Source organism: Chelonia mydas, chromosome 4 (genome assembly GCF_015237465.2).
Source record: "Chelonia mydas isolate rCheMyd1 chromosome 4, rCheMyd1.pri.v2, whole genome shotgun sequence".
NCBI classification, from domain to species: Eukaryota; Metazoa; Chordata; order Testudines; family Cheloniidae; genus Chelonia; species Chelonia mydas.
Genome location: NC_057852.1, coordinates 2,632,883 through 2,648,720, shown reverse-complemented (window position 1 = coordinate 2,648,720; position 15,838 = coordinate 2,632,883). Strand labels below are relative to the sequence as shown.

Sequence of the window (15,838 nt, the reverse complement as noted above, 5' to 3'; positions counted from 1 at the left end):
CTTAAGGAACTGCTTAGTAATGGGATGAGCAAAGATAGTCTTATCGTCAATGGCAACATAGAACATTGTAATTGCGGCCACCTGGAGTTTGATGGGACTCAGGGAGAGTCCAGAGAATTTAAGCTCTAATAGATAGTGGAGGATTAGTACGAGAGGCACAGAAAAAAAGGAGCGGTGTTTGTGACAGCCCACCAGTGTGTAAATCTTGTCCAGTTATAAAGGCAGGTGGTGCATGTAGAAAATGGGATGTCCTGCAGAACGGGGACCCGTAGCAAAAATTGTGAAGCAATGTCCACCAGTGGAGGGAGTCCTAGACTCTGGGAGGTATGTATAGAAGTTTGTTCAGACCATGGACATTCGGTCTGTAGACAGTGGAATCCAGCTTTGGAAATACCTCATAAAGAGGAGAGCGTTCCTGACTACAAAAGTGCAAGAAGCCATGTGACCTCGGAGTTGTAGGCAAGCTTGTGCAGCCACTTGTGGACTGTTGCACAGCTTGGGAATGAAACGGTTGATAGTGCTGAAAAGGTGGCGTGGGAGAGATGCTATTCTTTTTTGTGAGTTGAAATGTGCTGCTATGAACTCCGGTTGTTGGGTGGGAGTGAGTGAAGATTTTCGTTGTTCATTCGCAGGCCAAGAGCATGGAAACACTGGACTGTCCGTTGTGTGGACTGAATGGCTTCTTGGAAGGTCCTGGGCTTTGAAAGGCAGTTGTCGAGGTAAGTAAAAATTATGATTCTCTGCCTTCTGAGATGAGCTGTTATGACTGCAAGGAGTTTGGAAAAGACATGAGGTGCAGTTGAGAGGCTGAAAAGTAGGACCCTGTACTGGTAGTGTTGTAGCCCAGAACGAAGCGAATAAAATGACTGTGGGCTGGGTGTATGGTCACAAGAACATAAGCATCCTGAAGGTCGAGGGCTGAAAACCCAATCTCCCCGCTCCAGTGCTGGAATTATGGTTGCAAGAGTCACTATTTTTTTTTTAATTTTATTTAACCAATTTATTGAGACATCTGAGATTGAGAATGGATCGCCATCCCCCAGTTTTCTTGTGTGTTAAGAAGTAATGGGAGTAAAACCCTTTTCCTCTGTGTTGGTCAGGCGCTGGTTGTACTGCTCCTATTTGGAGGAGGTGATGCACCTCTTGGTGGAGCAGTTGTTTGTGAGAGGGGTCCCTGAAAAGGGACAGGGCCGGTGGGGAGGGAATGGGCACTGAATTAGGGATGATGTTTTCTATACCGTCAGTCACATCTTCAAATTTGCTTATTAGTGGGAGGGGGTTGACATGGAGCAAATGAACTAGTGCGGCGATGTTGACATCTTGGTCACGGACATTGTTGTTCATATGGTCTATGACTTTGTTGAGTATACACTCGGTAGCATGGATGTTGATAAGGTTGGTATCTATATTGTCTCCTCCTATTTGCAGGGATTTGGATACCGAGAGACCGTAATGTCGCTCTTGAGTCCTTCATGGAGTGAAGCACATCACTGGTGTTACTGGCAAATAGTTTTTCACCATCAAAAGGGAGATCTTCTATGGTATTCTGAACCTCGCAAGGAAAAGAAGACGATAAAAGACATGAAGTTTGATGCATCACAACTGCTGTAGCGGTGGACCTCGCAGCTGTCTTAGCAACATCAAGTGCAGCTTGTAGTGTGGTATGGGAGATGATTTGTCCGTCAGAGACTATGGTTTTAAACTGATGGTGTTTTTTTTCCCCCCCCTCTGGAATGTCATCATTAAAGTCCATGAGTTTCTCATAATTTCTGTGGTCATGTTTTGCCAGAATGGCTGCATAATTAGATATCCGGAATTGTACTGTGGACAAAGCATACACTTTACGACCAAGCAGGTCCAGCCTTTTACTGTCTTTATCAGTTGGGGTAGACCTGGGAACTGGTGTTTGTTCTTTTGGTTAGCTACCTCTACTACCAGTGAGTTTGGCGCTGGGTGAGTAAAAAGGAACTCAGACTCTTTGGAAGGAATAAAATATTTCCAGTTAGCTTGCTTACAGGTAGTTGTGCTACTAGCCGGTGTCTGCCATATGGTTTTGGCAGGATCCATAATGGCTGGATTTATAGGTAAGGCAATCTTGGATGTTGAGGAAGGTTGCAGGATGTCAGTCAACTTATGTTGGTTTTCAGAAAACTTCCTCCAGATTAATCCTCAACTCATTGGCGGCTCTTTTGAAGAGGTCTTGAAATTTTAAGAAATCATCCGACAGTGTTGGTGGGGGAGGCAGTATAGCCTTATCCTGCGCGCTGAGGTCGGTGGTGCCAGGAAGGTTAGCGCAGCCCGGGTCTGTTCCGGCAAGGTCCTCTGTGCTGGCACCATGTCCACTGCGGTGCCGGGCGGTGCCATGAGAGAGGCAGGCAACTTGAAGCCTGAAGCCTTGGCACCAGGATCTTGTGCTGTCACCGCAGCCACAGGCGGGATTAGCGCGATGCCAGGGGAACCGGCACATCAAAGGTGCTGAGCCGAGAGAAGGTCCGCATAGAAGAAATAGACCTGCTCAGCGGCATTTTTGCTTGCAATGTTTCCCTTCTGGGTGAGGGAGGCAGGCGTTTTCTTTTTTTGTCATTTTTGGAGGCGGGAGGGCTGTGGTTCACTGAGGAGCCCGTACCTGGGTCAGAAGCAGGTCCCAGTGACTTCTGCCCAAGAATCATTTTCAGGCGGAGTTCTCTGTCTTTACGTGCCCTGGATTTATATTTGGAACAATGGGCACATTTTTGAGGAATGTGGGACTCCCCCAGACATTTTACACACCGGGAGCGACCATCCGAGATAGGGACGGCATCCCTGCATGTAGTGCACCGGTTAAATCCTGGGGAACCAGGCATTTTAGCGTTGGCGGGAACAATTTTTTTTTTTAAGGGATGAACTTATCTAGTAACTAGAGTACTAAACTAAGGGAAAAAAGGATGTAGAATGGGTAAGCGAAAAAGTTTTAACGAGTCTGTGGTAGGTCTGACTCTGGCAGGGGACGGTAGAGAAGGAACTGAGGAGTTCAGTCGCACATGCGCACTATTAAGACAAGCTGGTATGTGAGGCAGGCTCTGCGCATGTGCGGCCGATACAGGTACTGCTGTAAAAATCTCTGAACAACAGCACAGGGGCACACCCACAGGGACACCTCTTGAAGAAGAAGAAATCTTACAAGAAGTAGAAATTTGGACAGAGGAGTATAAAGATATTGCTAGAGCATGCAGGGGTGTAATCAGGAAGGCCAAAGCACAACTGGAGTTGCAGCTAGCAAGGGATGTGAAGGGTAAGAAAAAGGGTTTCTACAGGTATGATAGCAACAAGAAGGAGGTCAGGAAAAGTGTGGGACCCTTACTGAATGGAGGAGGCAACATACTGACAGATGATGTGGAAAAAGCTGAAGTACTCAATGCATTTTTTTGCCTCGGTCTTCACAGACAAGGGGAGCTCCCAGACTGCTGCACTGGGCAACAGAGCATGGGGAGCAGGTGAGCAGCCCTCAGTGGTGAAAGAATAGGTTCATGACTATTTAGAAAAGCTGGACATGCACAAGTCCATGGGTCCAGACCTAATGCATCCAAGGGTGCTGAGGGAGTTGGCTGATGTGATTGCAGAGCCATTGGTCATTATCTTTGAAAATTCATGGCGATCAGGGGAGGTCCCGGATGACTGGAAAAAGGCTAATGTAGTGCCCATCTTTAAAAAAGGGAAGGAGGAGGATCCGGGGAACTACAGGCCAATCAGCCTCACCTCAATCCCAGGAAAAATCATGGAGCAGGTACTCAAGGAATCCATTCTGAAGCACTTGGAGGAGAGGAAGGTGATCAGGAACAGTCAACATGGATTCACCAAGGGAAAGTCATGCCTGACAAACTTGATTGCCTTCTATGATGAGATAACTGGCTCTGTGGACATGGGGAAAGCGGTGGATGTGATATATCTTGACTTTAGCAAAGCTTTTGATACCGTCTCCCACAGTATTCTTGCCAGCAAGTTTAAAAAGTATGGGCTGGATGAATGGACTATAACATGGATAGAAAGCTGGCTAGATTGACGGGCTCAGTGGGGAGTGATCAATGGCTCCATGTCTAGTTGGCAGCCAGTATCAAGCAGAGTGCCCCAAGGGTCAGTCCTAGAGTGACCAGATGTTCCAATTTTATGGGGACAGTCCTGATTTTTGGGTCTCTCTCTTATATAGGCTCCTATTACCCCCCATCCCCATCCAGATTTTTTGCATTTGCTGTCTGGTCACCCTAATCGGTCCTGGGGCAGGTTTTGTTCAACATCTTCATTAATGATCTGGAGGATGGCGTGGATTGCACCCTCAGCAAGTTTGCAGATGACACTAAACTGGGAGGAGAGGTAGATACGCTGGAGGGTAGGGATAGGATACAGAGAGACCTAGACAAATTAGAGGATTGGGCCAAAAGAAATCTGATTAGGTTCAACAAGGACAAGTGCAGAATCCTGCATTTAGGACGGAAGAATCCCATGCATCGCTACAGACTAGGGACCGAGTGGCTAGGCAGCAGTTCTGCAGAAAAGAACCTAGGGGTTACAGTGGATGAGAAGCTAGATATGAGTCAACAGTGTGCTCTTGTTGCCAAGAAGACTAACGGCATTTTTGGCTGTAAAAGTAGGAGCAATGCCAGCAGAGGGACATGATCATTCCCCTCTATTCGGCATTGGTGAGGCCTCATCTGGAGTACTGTGTCCAGTTTTGGGCCCCACACTACAAAAGGATTCTATATACACAGAGAACATGAAACAATGGGTGTTACCATACACACGGTAACAAGAGTGATCCTGATCACTCTCCTTATTGTGTGTATGGTAACACCCATTGTTTCACGTCCTCTGTCTATATAAATCTCCCCACTGTATTTTCCACGGCATGCATCCGATGAAGTGAGCTGTACCTCACGAAAGCTTATGCTCTAATAAATTTGTTAGTCTCTAAGGTGCCACAAGTCCTCCTTTTCTTTTTATGGATACAGACTAACACGGCTGCTACTCTGAAAGCTATGGAAAAAAAATCTTCGTTGATTAGTGATTGAACAGTACCGATGAAGTGAAGTGGCCGCAATGTACTTTATAGTGTTAATATCATGCCTTTAACTGAAAATGTACCTTTACAAGTATTTAAATATTTCTTAATCACAACACTATCCGGATCTCCTCAAAGCAGTTCAGACAGTACTATCACTAACGTGAACACGTGTTTTTATTCTAATGCATATAGTGAGATTCTGAAAAGCATCTGAAAATGATTATTCTCTCCCACATCTATGAAAACAGTTCAACAGCTCAGGTTCCACAAAGGAACTGGTTATCCTGGGTGGTTCAGAGGGTGCAGCAGCAGGATCATTAACACGTATTCTCATTTATTGTAGAACTGAATATTTTTAAAGAAATTGTTCGGAAGATTGTAAGTAGTAAGACACCAGTACTATATAATCACAGCACTGTCAATGGTACACCCAATTCAAAGTGATCCAGGACAACGTGCCTGTCCTTTATAACGTAATCCCATCTTCCTGCTTTACCACAGCTCTCAGTAGTCTCTTGCAAAGGCAAGTCTAAGAACCTTTCAAACTTAGCCTGCCTCACTTCCCTGCCCCAGTATTTTACTGAATGTATTGGTGCTGCTTAAATGAAGTAGGTGCTACCTGATTTCCCCCCCCCCACCCATTTCCCTTGATGTGTCCTCATTTAAGAACTTACTTATTTATGATTTAAATACAACTGTTAAAACACCCGTTGCTGGTGTATCCAGTTACAATTGCCCTTTTTTGATCCCTTCCTTGTTCCCCCCCCCCCCAACCTGGCCTTCCTTGTCCAACTCCGCAGCTGAGGATGCAGTAATACCATTTGCAATATGGTGACCAACACCATCTATTCCAAAGAAGATTGAACAACTGCCTTGCACAACAGCATTACCGGTTGTTTTCCATCCCACTACTAACACAGCCCAGTCTGTTAGAGCTAGAGCTCACAGTAACATCCCTCCACCAAACCCTTTTTCTGATTAGTGAGCTCAGTTGTTGCCACCTTGCTCCCAGGACTCAATTTCAGTTCATTTTCTGAACTGAAATGCATTTGTTATCCCCTAAATAAGCCAAAATATCTGAGGTCATCACATTTCCCTCATGCTGCTCCAATTCCAGTTTTCACCAGAAAGACATCTTACAAAACCCTTGTTTGAGATAGGAAGACAATAATACAATAAACCCACAAAATCCTCTGCTCCAGAAGTTTCATGCTGTCAAAGTTCCCACCTACAGCTACCCTCATTGTCCAGCATCCTGTTACTCCCTACTCATGGGTTAGTCCTTTGATCCAGTGTGGAATCTTGATCCCCACTCTCAATATGTATTGGGTAACCCTGAACTGCTTTTTGAGAGTTCTCTGGACAAATCTTTAAATAGAATTTGTTTAGATCCTCAAGTTCTATACCAGTTTGAGGAATCTGTTTCCTGTCTCTTGGGTAAGTTTAAAAATAACCAAGAGTGCAGTTTGCTACATGCCCACCAAAAATCTCATCCAAATCTAGTCAGTTTTCTACTCACCCCTCTGAAGTTAGAGTATATTTTAAAGTCACCAGACAAAAATAAGACATACCGTGAAGTCTAATGATCTGAATTGATGCTTTGATGTGCTGGGTTGTTAGTTTTCTTAGCACTCTTGGTTTGGAGCTTGCAGTGTGGACTCTGCTGGTCTGCTTTTGGATTGTCTCTGCAAAATGTAATGTCATTATGTCTAGTAAACTTTTATACTACAGATTAGGTACAACCTTGATTAAAAAAAGGACCAGATGTCTGACAAAGACGACAGACTCATCAGGTGGAGAATCAGCTCAGTTAATGTATGTTTAATGATAAAAAGTTTTTGCGAACATCCCCATTTTACAGATGACAATGGAGGGCAGAGTGATTAAGTAACTTGCTCAAGGTCACAGAAGAAGTCTGCAACAGACCTAGGAATTGAACCCAGGTTGAGACACTTTCTAGTGTTTTAACCTTAAGACCATCCTTCATCCCTCCTTTTCTATTCATTCATAATGAACCTCATAAAACATGAAAGTCATTATGAAGTGGCATGGGTGACTCAGATCTATGGTGTTACATTCCTTTTTACTGCAGTAAGGGTTTGACTTCTATCAATTCTTACCTAATGAAGGGGCTTTAACCATGCTGCTCCTATTAACTCTACTATAGGCGGTAAGTGCTACAAAGTTCAGTCAACTTATTCAGACACCTTTTTGAGTAGCAAACCATTTCAATTTGAGCAAGAGCAGCTGCCTGAAGCCATCAATGTTTAAGCTGAAAGCCCGTATTCATGTTACCATTAAGAGCTAGTTTCCTTACCTATAATTTTTCTCATAATGGAGACATCCACTGATCTGGACAGTTAAGTTGTAGTGTAAAATATGAATTCATATTTTTCCTAGCAGCATCTATGGTGGTGACCAAACATTTCAGACTAGTTTCTGGAAGGTATGCCAAGTTTTGTTTAAATACAGAACTCCTGTATAGCTTTTCTCCAGAGAAGCTATGCCTGATGCCCCATCCATTACTGGCTTCCTGCCACTTCAACCCCAGGCAAACAATGTTTGTGTAGTTTTGCTTCTTTAAACCAATCCTGCCAACAACTTGAAGGTCTCCAGTAAATCTGTCCCTTTCCTAGCTCACTCTTCCCCAATAAAGCAACGAACCTCGCTTTCCCATAGTTGTGCCAGCTTTGCAGTGCTATCAGGAGAAAACAGTAATATCTGCTGGCTCAAAGTTGCTAAGAGTAAACTCCAATTCTGCCTTGGTATAGGGTCTCTGACAAAGACTTTTTCAAACTACTTTTTGTCTCCTAATGAAGGAGGAATGAATTTTTATGATTTTCTTCCATGAACAATGGAGTCCTACTCACATTTTCAAATACTTTTGCAACTTTTTAAATGTAAGCATTGGTTACAAAGGTATCTATATTACAACAGAATATACTAATTTTAACAGCAAGTAGAAAAAAATTGAGCCAGTGCATTTTTCCTTCATCTTTCAGAATAAGCAAGGAGACAAGTAACCTGATTGGCTGGGAGAGAACCAGCTGAAGTAAGGTGATTTGACCCAGAACTGACCTACAAGTTATGAAATATTAAGGGAAGAAGCCAGGAAAAGGGAAACCCATAATACCCTTTTTCCTATGGATACTTGTCCTTGTCAATACTTCTTTCAAAAGACCATACACTTGCCTTCCTTGTCTTAAGGGGAGTTTGACAGATTGCACCAGCGTGCCTTTTTCTTGGTCTATTCAGAGATGCAGAATCTTTCTTTTTCATTACCTGCAACACAAAAGACTTGAGTTTTATCTCACCACAGGGCATACTGAAGGAGTGCACTAACTCGCTAAAATTTTCCAATTGTGACTTGACTATGAGTGTGTCTACACAGCAATGTCAGCCTGAGTCTGTGGCACCTGATCCCATAGGCTCCATGTTTCTAAGCCTGAGCCAGAGTGCACACATCGATTAGGCACCCTTGGTTTACAATTTCTGAGACTCTGGGCCTCATATGCACACTCACGCATCCACAATGTGCTATGCAGACTCAAGTCAAGCCAGCCTAACTCAGGCTTCTTAGCACCTTCCCCAGCTGTAACTGCTCTAGGCCCTTGGCTCATGGTGTACTATGAAAAAAACTTGACTGTCCATCCCACATGGCACTACAAGACGTTGTTGCAACCCACTAACACATCCAGCTGAGCCTTTTTTGGCTCTGCACGCATTCTGCGACTGGAGCCAGCAACTTCAAATAGTGCCTCATTTTCAAGAACATGTCCTGCTCACGCTTTCACTCCTGTCAGGAAGCAGGCAGAGCATCCATGAGATGCTGGTGGACATTTTGGTGGCTTTTTGAGACCCACGAAATCCACCTGGCAGAGGACAATGATAGAAACATGGCAGAATCCAACTAGCTGGTGCTGCTCATGACTCTCAATCTAGCTCACGATGCCCCCTCTGTAGACTGGCGCTTCTGCAGAACAGCCACAAGAACAAACCCTGTTGGGATCACAGACTCGGACTGACCCGCTGCGGGTGCAGAACTTTCATGTGAAGAAAGTGACGTTTCTCGAGCTTTGAGCCAATTGCCCAGTCTCTCCATAGTCAGGACACCCATGTGAAGGAGGCCATGCCAGTCCGGATGCAGGCTGCTATTGCTGTTTGGAAGTTGGCTACCCCAGTCTGATACAGGTCCACTGCTAACCAGTTTGGTGCTGGTAGAAGGGAAACGGCTGACCGCATGTGAAGCAAGGGACAAAGGCGCTCCGACTGACCACCACGGGCAGGAAGAAGGAACTGAGGGGGCAGAGGGCCGGTGGCGCCTGATATACCATGGCATGAGCATGGAACTCCAGAGGGTGCTACAGCCAGCCCTGCGGATACTGCGAAGGCAAAAGTCTCTGACGACCGCGCATGTGGGCACATGCACACCTACAATGGAATCGACATGAGCAAGCACTCAAAGATGAATAGTTTATGAATGCAGCAACAATAATAAATGAAGTACTAATGCTGCATGCTGGGGGAAGGGGAGCGGAAGACGGGACAGTGAGTTTTTTTTTTTTTTAATTATGATGAGATGACTGCTACTATGGGTGGGGTGAAATGGCTTAATGAGTTTTTTCCCTTACGGAACTGAAAAGATATATGGAGACATTTCTTTGGATATGACTTCCCAGTTATGCTTTAGCATTTCTTTGTTTTTATTCTTTGAAATGCACTTGTTATAGTGAAGTGGTGCAGTGATGGTAATAAGCTTTTGCAAATGAATTCAAAGCCTTTGTTAAAATGGCTGTATTAGAAAATGACAATACAAAAGAAAAATAAAAGGAAGTGCACGAACAAAAACAGGGCACAAATCACAAACGTTGAAACCCATGCAAAAAACCAAAAATTTGAAGCCCCCCCCATTTCTGGGCTTACCCTGCCCCCCTCTTCTCCTTTCCCCTTCTAGTGCATTTTGTTCGCACTTGGTGCCGCTGCACAGGGGTGGAGGACTGCACGGAGTACATTTTCCCAGACCAACTAGCATTCAGTCCTGCTCGCATGGATAACCCAACCACAGAATTGTCTAACGGCTTCTTGGACTGAAGGACATGGTAGCGCTGAAGGGATTCATGATATAGGGCTGGCAAAGGAGTCTGCACTTGTGTGGCCATTAATGCAAGCAGCCTCTCAAACAGGTCCTTCTGTTGCACTCTACCCGCCTCCCTCAAGTGATGTTTCTGCTCAAGAACATCCTCGTGCACTGCAGCTTCTCGCCATCTTTCAACTTGCTGTGAATACTTTTCCCTTTTGTACTGTAGCTACGGGCTGGCCCAGTCCAGGATGTCCACCATATAGTCATTGAATGCATGCTTCCACTTTGACAGCATTGTCGCAATGCGACACCCAAGGCTCCTGACAGACTGGCTGGTGTGCAGAGCAGGAAGGGCCTCAAAACAGAAGTGAAACAGTTCATTATTGTCTCAGTATTTCTGAAAAAGGTTCACTACAGCAGCAGAAGACCAAAAAATTAATATTTTATTAAAATGTTGCTTCAGTATATTTTGAGAGCAACAGTAAAGTTTCCAGATACTTCTTGGACACAGCTGATAGCTAAGCAGAGGTTAAAACCTTCACACACAATGGTAAGATGAAATTTACAGTGATATATCTTTAAAAATTGCATACTATTTCAGCCTTGGAGTGTGTGTGGTAGGGGCACAGAAAGCTGGCGATACTTGCCATGGTTTACTACCTATTGTTTCACAGTCCTTTCAGACTTTCAACATTGAGGACATAATTCTATAGATTTATGGATGGCAAAGGGATATTCTATTCCAAGATACTGTTTGAAAGCCAGCAGCTTACGATAAAAAGCGTTTCAAGCTTATGCTAATTGAGCAGCACAGCCATGAATGGAGTGGGCTGGGCTGGTGACTTACAGAGGAGGGCCTTGAAAGTACACCCTGGCCAAACTGGACTACCTATCTGGAGTTCCTACTCTGAGAAAAATTTGCAACTATCAGCACCCAGGATGGGATCAGAATTCATGGAAGTGTGAGGGGGGCAGAGAAGGGAGGGACAGGATGCTGCACTAGCTTCCACGTGGATTACAGCCTCCCTGTGAGCTACTGAAAGCTCTGTGCATTTGTGTATTTGCCCTGGTCCAGCTACAGCTTAACATACAGCCGGCTTGGAGTATATCTCAGTATGGATTACATGCAAACACACCTGACAATATGGACTCTCAATACTGCTCACACAAACCATACACAGACACCCACCCCCACAGGGACTGCTGAGACTCATAATAGGGAATGTATCACAAAGCATACTTTGGTAACAAAGAACTGCAGAGCACCCCATGTAGGCCAGCGCAGATCTGGACTGCATATAAACCCCCTGGGTGTATTTTGTCCAGTTAATTCATTACGCTATGGTGTGGCCAATTTCTAGGGCACGGGGCACTAAAAGGGAAGGCAATATAAAGCTTCTACTTTTAACACCCCAGCACATCTTTGTAACTGTGCAAATATCCAGTAAAAATTTCATTAGAATTGCTTGTTTAGCTGTTGGTTGCATTTCCCAGTCTCAGTTCTGAATCCCATGGAGTGGAAGTGATGCCATGGCCCTGGTGTGCATTTCACTGTTCGCAGCAATATGCTGCTGGTAATAACGATAGCATTGGGTCATAAGCCAGAAATCCCTCCCATCCATATATTAACTTGGAGTCAGAAACTTACCAGACTCCAGGGCCACTGCTGTCTCTTCTGTGGCAGGCTGCTCCTTCAGGGGGTCATCAAACAGCTCCTCCAAGCATGGAGCCAGGGTGTGCCACAGCTGCTTTGGCTACAAAGCCTCCTCAGGGACTGGTGCAAGGACCTGAATCACTCTGCTAGCCTCATCCAGGGGCTGCTGGCTCCCCTCCAGGGCTATATTAGATTCGGAGGTCAGAAGGTCACCATCCCAACGGACCAGGCTATCATAAACCACAGGGGGCTCAGAGCCTGACACACTTCCCAGCACCTGGTCAAAGTCCTCACAAGACTTCAGATGAAAGAGAGTTCCCAGAGGTGCCGTTCTCATCCCTGGCTTTCCCATAGCCGCTTGATCTGCTCTCCGCATTGGTCACTGGTCCACTGAATCCCCCATGCTTCCAGCTTCTTTTGCTGGTTTATGGCCATTTCTGATACTCTTACTCAAGTCGAACCAGAAACTTGCCAGAATCTGACTGGTCCTGGTTCTTGCTGGCCATAACAAATGCAGGAGACTGTTCACAGTTCAGTCGGAATAAAATGGAAGGGTTAAATGCCGAGCAGCCATACTTGAACCAGGGGGTTCCATTTGCTGGGAATTGATGGACTTTCTATCCCAAGACTAGCCAAACAAACATTGCCCCACAGAATTGTGGAATAGCACTGACGGACTCTCAGAGCACAAGTCCAGGGGCCTGTGCCCAAACCGCATCCACCCTGCAAAATGATGGAATTTGGACCAGAGCGCCACTGGCCCTCTGGGTCAGACTCATCCCCCCTTGCCTGGTCCTATGGCTTCGTTCTTGATGGCTTGCTGGCCTGAGTCAGACGAGCGTGTGGGGACAAAATGCTGCGTGGGCCCAAATCTGAGTCTGAGCCCAGGTTTACACTGCAGTGTAGATACACCCTATCTGAAATGTTAATAAAAACCAACCAGTACTCTCAGGACATTTGCACATTTTTGGATTATTTGTGTTTGAGGAGTATAGAGAAATTAAACCTTGAGTAAAATGAGCTGCTCATTTTCCTGTTTGGCTTTAGTATTAGTTAAGAATTTTTCCAACATGTTGTCTAACAAATACCACCACCCTTTACAGAGATGAAAATCATTTTTATAAAGATGGAGGGGTGAGATCTGCAGAAGCACTGAGTAGCAGCCCAGCTGTGCTCCCATTGACATTAATTGGGAAAAACCCATTGACTTCAATGAGGGAAGAGCTCTTGAAAATCCGACCCTAATTCTTTACTTAACAATTGGATCACATTCGTAAATGACTTGAATCCCTGAACAGCAGTTAACTACAAAGGTGCTTCACAGTTGAACAAGGGGCTTTTCAAATAACCTGTTGGTCTGAAGCCAATATGGTGGCAGCAGAAGCACCCAGTCTCCCAGGGCCCACACTTCCCATCAACAGAACTAAATTAAACATTCAAAGGAGCAAGGAGTGCCTAATTTTTATTCTAACAGCACCAACAACATGCCATTCATACAGATGTTTGCCTGTCTCACCGTATTTGGCTAGATGTTACCCCATCAAAGCCCCTCCATCACTCATTACTTTGTGAAGACCTCTGAGATAGCTAGTGTGAAGAATTGTTAACATTAATTGAAAGTACAGTAGAACCTCAGTTATGTGCACTTTGAGAATGGAGGTTGTTTGTAACTCTGAACAAAAAGTTATGGTTATTCTTTCAAAAGTTTACAACTGAACAGTGACTTAATATAGCTTTGAAACTTCACTATGCAGAAGAAAAAGGCTGCTTTTAACCCTCTTAATTTAAATGAAACAAGCACAGAAACAGTTTCCTTACCTTGTCATTTTTTATTTTATTTTTTTTAAAGATTCTGAAGAGCCAAAATTCAGGTGCAGTTTATGTAAAAACCTTATATAGGCTATGTCAGCTCTTTCTACAGGCCCAAAGTCCAGAGTTTGGTCAAGAGGCCGAGAGGCCTAACAAACCATGAACAATATTAGCTCAGAACAAACAAGAGACAACCTTGCTTTTTACTAAAATAAGCATGGTCAGCAAAAAGCCAGATGGAGAGCAGTAATTGGCACTCTTATCTGAAGCTGCAAACAGACCAAAGGAATGAAAGGGGTACTGTGTCTGGGTCCACTCCTCTGTAAGAGGAGATAGCTATGCTCTCCCCCCACACCAACCTTGAGTTCATGGAAGAGGTTCAAGCAGGTCAGTATGAAATATGACATCCTCCCTCCCAAATACCAGTGTCTGCCTTTAGAAGCATAATGAGCAACTGAAAGACAATTTCTATTGCCATGTACTTTTCAATGTCTTTTGCTTTAACCTCCAGGTATGTACCTGTTGGACAATCTGAAGGGCTACTTCATTCCTATGGACCCCAAATCAAAATTCAACATATATATTTTACACTAATACACTTTATACATTGTTTAACGGAAAACACTGTCTACTAACAATATGTCATATGTAAACCTGAAACCATGGGCGGAAACATTATGTAATCTTAGACTATTGGCTACTATGCTTATCTTGTCTTGTTGCTAGACCTATCCGGGGGCTCGGGACCACCCACTCAGTCACTTCCCTCTGCCCATGGAAAATCCATATAATCCACTGTAATCAATTGTTTGGCAGTGTCTCTGAGCCTAATAAGCAAAGTGACACTCTGCCAGTGCTGTGCGTAATAAACCCACATGCTTGATTCTACACGGTGTCCATTTTGTTCCTTCAGATTCCCTTTTTTCTTTTAAGTAATTGATGTTTAATACAGTACTGTGCTTTGTGTCTGCTGCTGCCTGATTGCATACCTCCGGTCAGTTTGTAACTCTGGTATTACGCTACAGTAGAACATCAATCTCTGGTCTCCTCCCCCCCGAACTTAAAACACTCACTCTCTCTTGTTCCTTTTCAAGTTTGTGCTGTTCCCACTGATTTGCCATGTAGTCCAGGAAATCCTGACCCTTGATCAGGAAGTTACAGCTTTGTTCTGTTTCCCAGTTTTCAATGCTCCTTGTCAGTTCTTCTTCGAACTAACTTTACAAATGAAAAAAGGTAATTTGTGTGCATTTCATTATCCATTTGACCAATTTAGGACAGCCAGCCTGAGGCCTTGTTAGTTTCAGAGAGGTAGATCCCTTCAGGTACTGCACTTGTCTAAATCTCTGTCAATTTGTAGTTTTACAGTCACTTTACTATTTTAAAGTATTTCTTTCCACCTATGTGCCACACAGCAAGTGGAAAGAGAAATACTTCCAAAATAGTAAAGTGATTGTAAAAGTACAAACTGACAGATTTCAGCAAGTGCAGTACTCTTCAGTCTGGGCTAGGCAAGGGATGAGGGGTGCAGGGGGGCGCTGGGCCAGGAGTGCAGGGGTCTGGGGGTGCAGGTTCCAAGGAGGGGCTGGGGGCGCTGGGCTGGGCCAGGGGATGGGGTGCTGGGGGGGCACTGGGCTGGGGGTGCAGGTTCCAAGGAGGGGCCGGGGACGCTGAGCTGGGCCGGGCCAGGGATGAGGGGTGCAGGGGGGCACTGGGCCAGGAGTGCAGGGGTCTGGGGGTGCAGGTTCCAAGGAGGGGCTGGGGGCGCTGGGCTGGGCCAGGGGATGGGGTGCTGGGGGGCACTGGGCTGGGGGTGCAGGTTCCAAGGAGGGGCCGGGGACGCTGGGCTGGGCCAGGGGATGGGCGCTGGGGGGCACTGGGCTGGGGGGTGCAGGTTCCAAGGAGGGTCTGGGGGCGCTGGGCTGGGCAGGGGATGGGGTGCTGGGGGGCATTGGGCTGGGGGTGCAGGTTCCAAGGAGGGGGCGGGGGCGCTGGGCTGGGCAGGGGATGGGGCGCTGGGGGGCACTGGGCTGGGGATGCAGGTTACCAAGGAGGGTCCGGGGGCGCTGGGCTGGGCTGGGCAGGGGATGGGGCGCTGGGGGGCACTGGGCTGGGGGTGCAGGTTCCAAGGTGGGCCGGGGGCGCTGGGACGGGCCAGGGGATGGGGCGCTGGGGGGCACTGGGCTGGGGTGCAGGTTCCAAGGAGGGGCTGGGGGCGCTGGGCTGGGCCAGGGGATGGGCACTGGGGGGCACTGGGCTGGGG

The 15,838-nt window shown here is 45.9% G+C and overlaps 1 long non-coding RNA gene across 1 annotated transcript; it reads left to right on the top strand.

Annotated features, from left to right (window-relative positions):
- Positions 1-568: 568 nt before the first annotated feature.
- LOC122465641 lies at positions 569-1,521 on the top strand. The gene is made up of 2 exons (XR_006290632.1): positions 569-719; positions 1,429-1,521. It is a non-coding gene; the product is annotated as an uncharacterized LOC122465641 (long non-coding RNA).
- Positions 1,522-15,838: the final 14,317 nt, after the last annotated feature.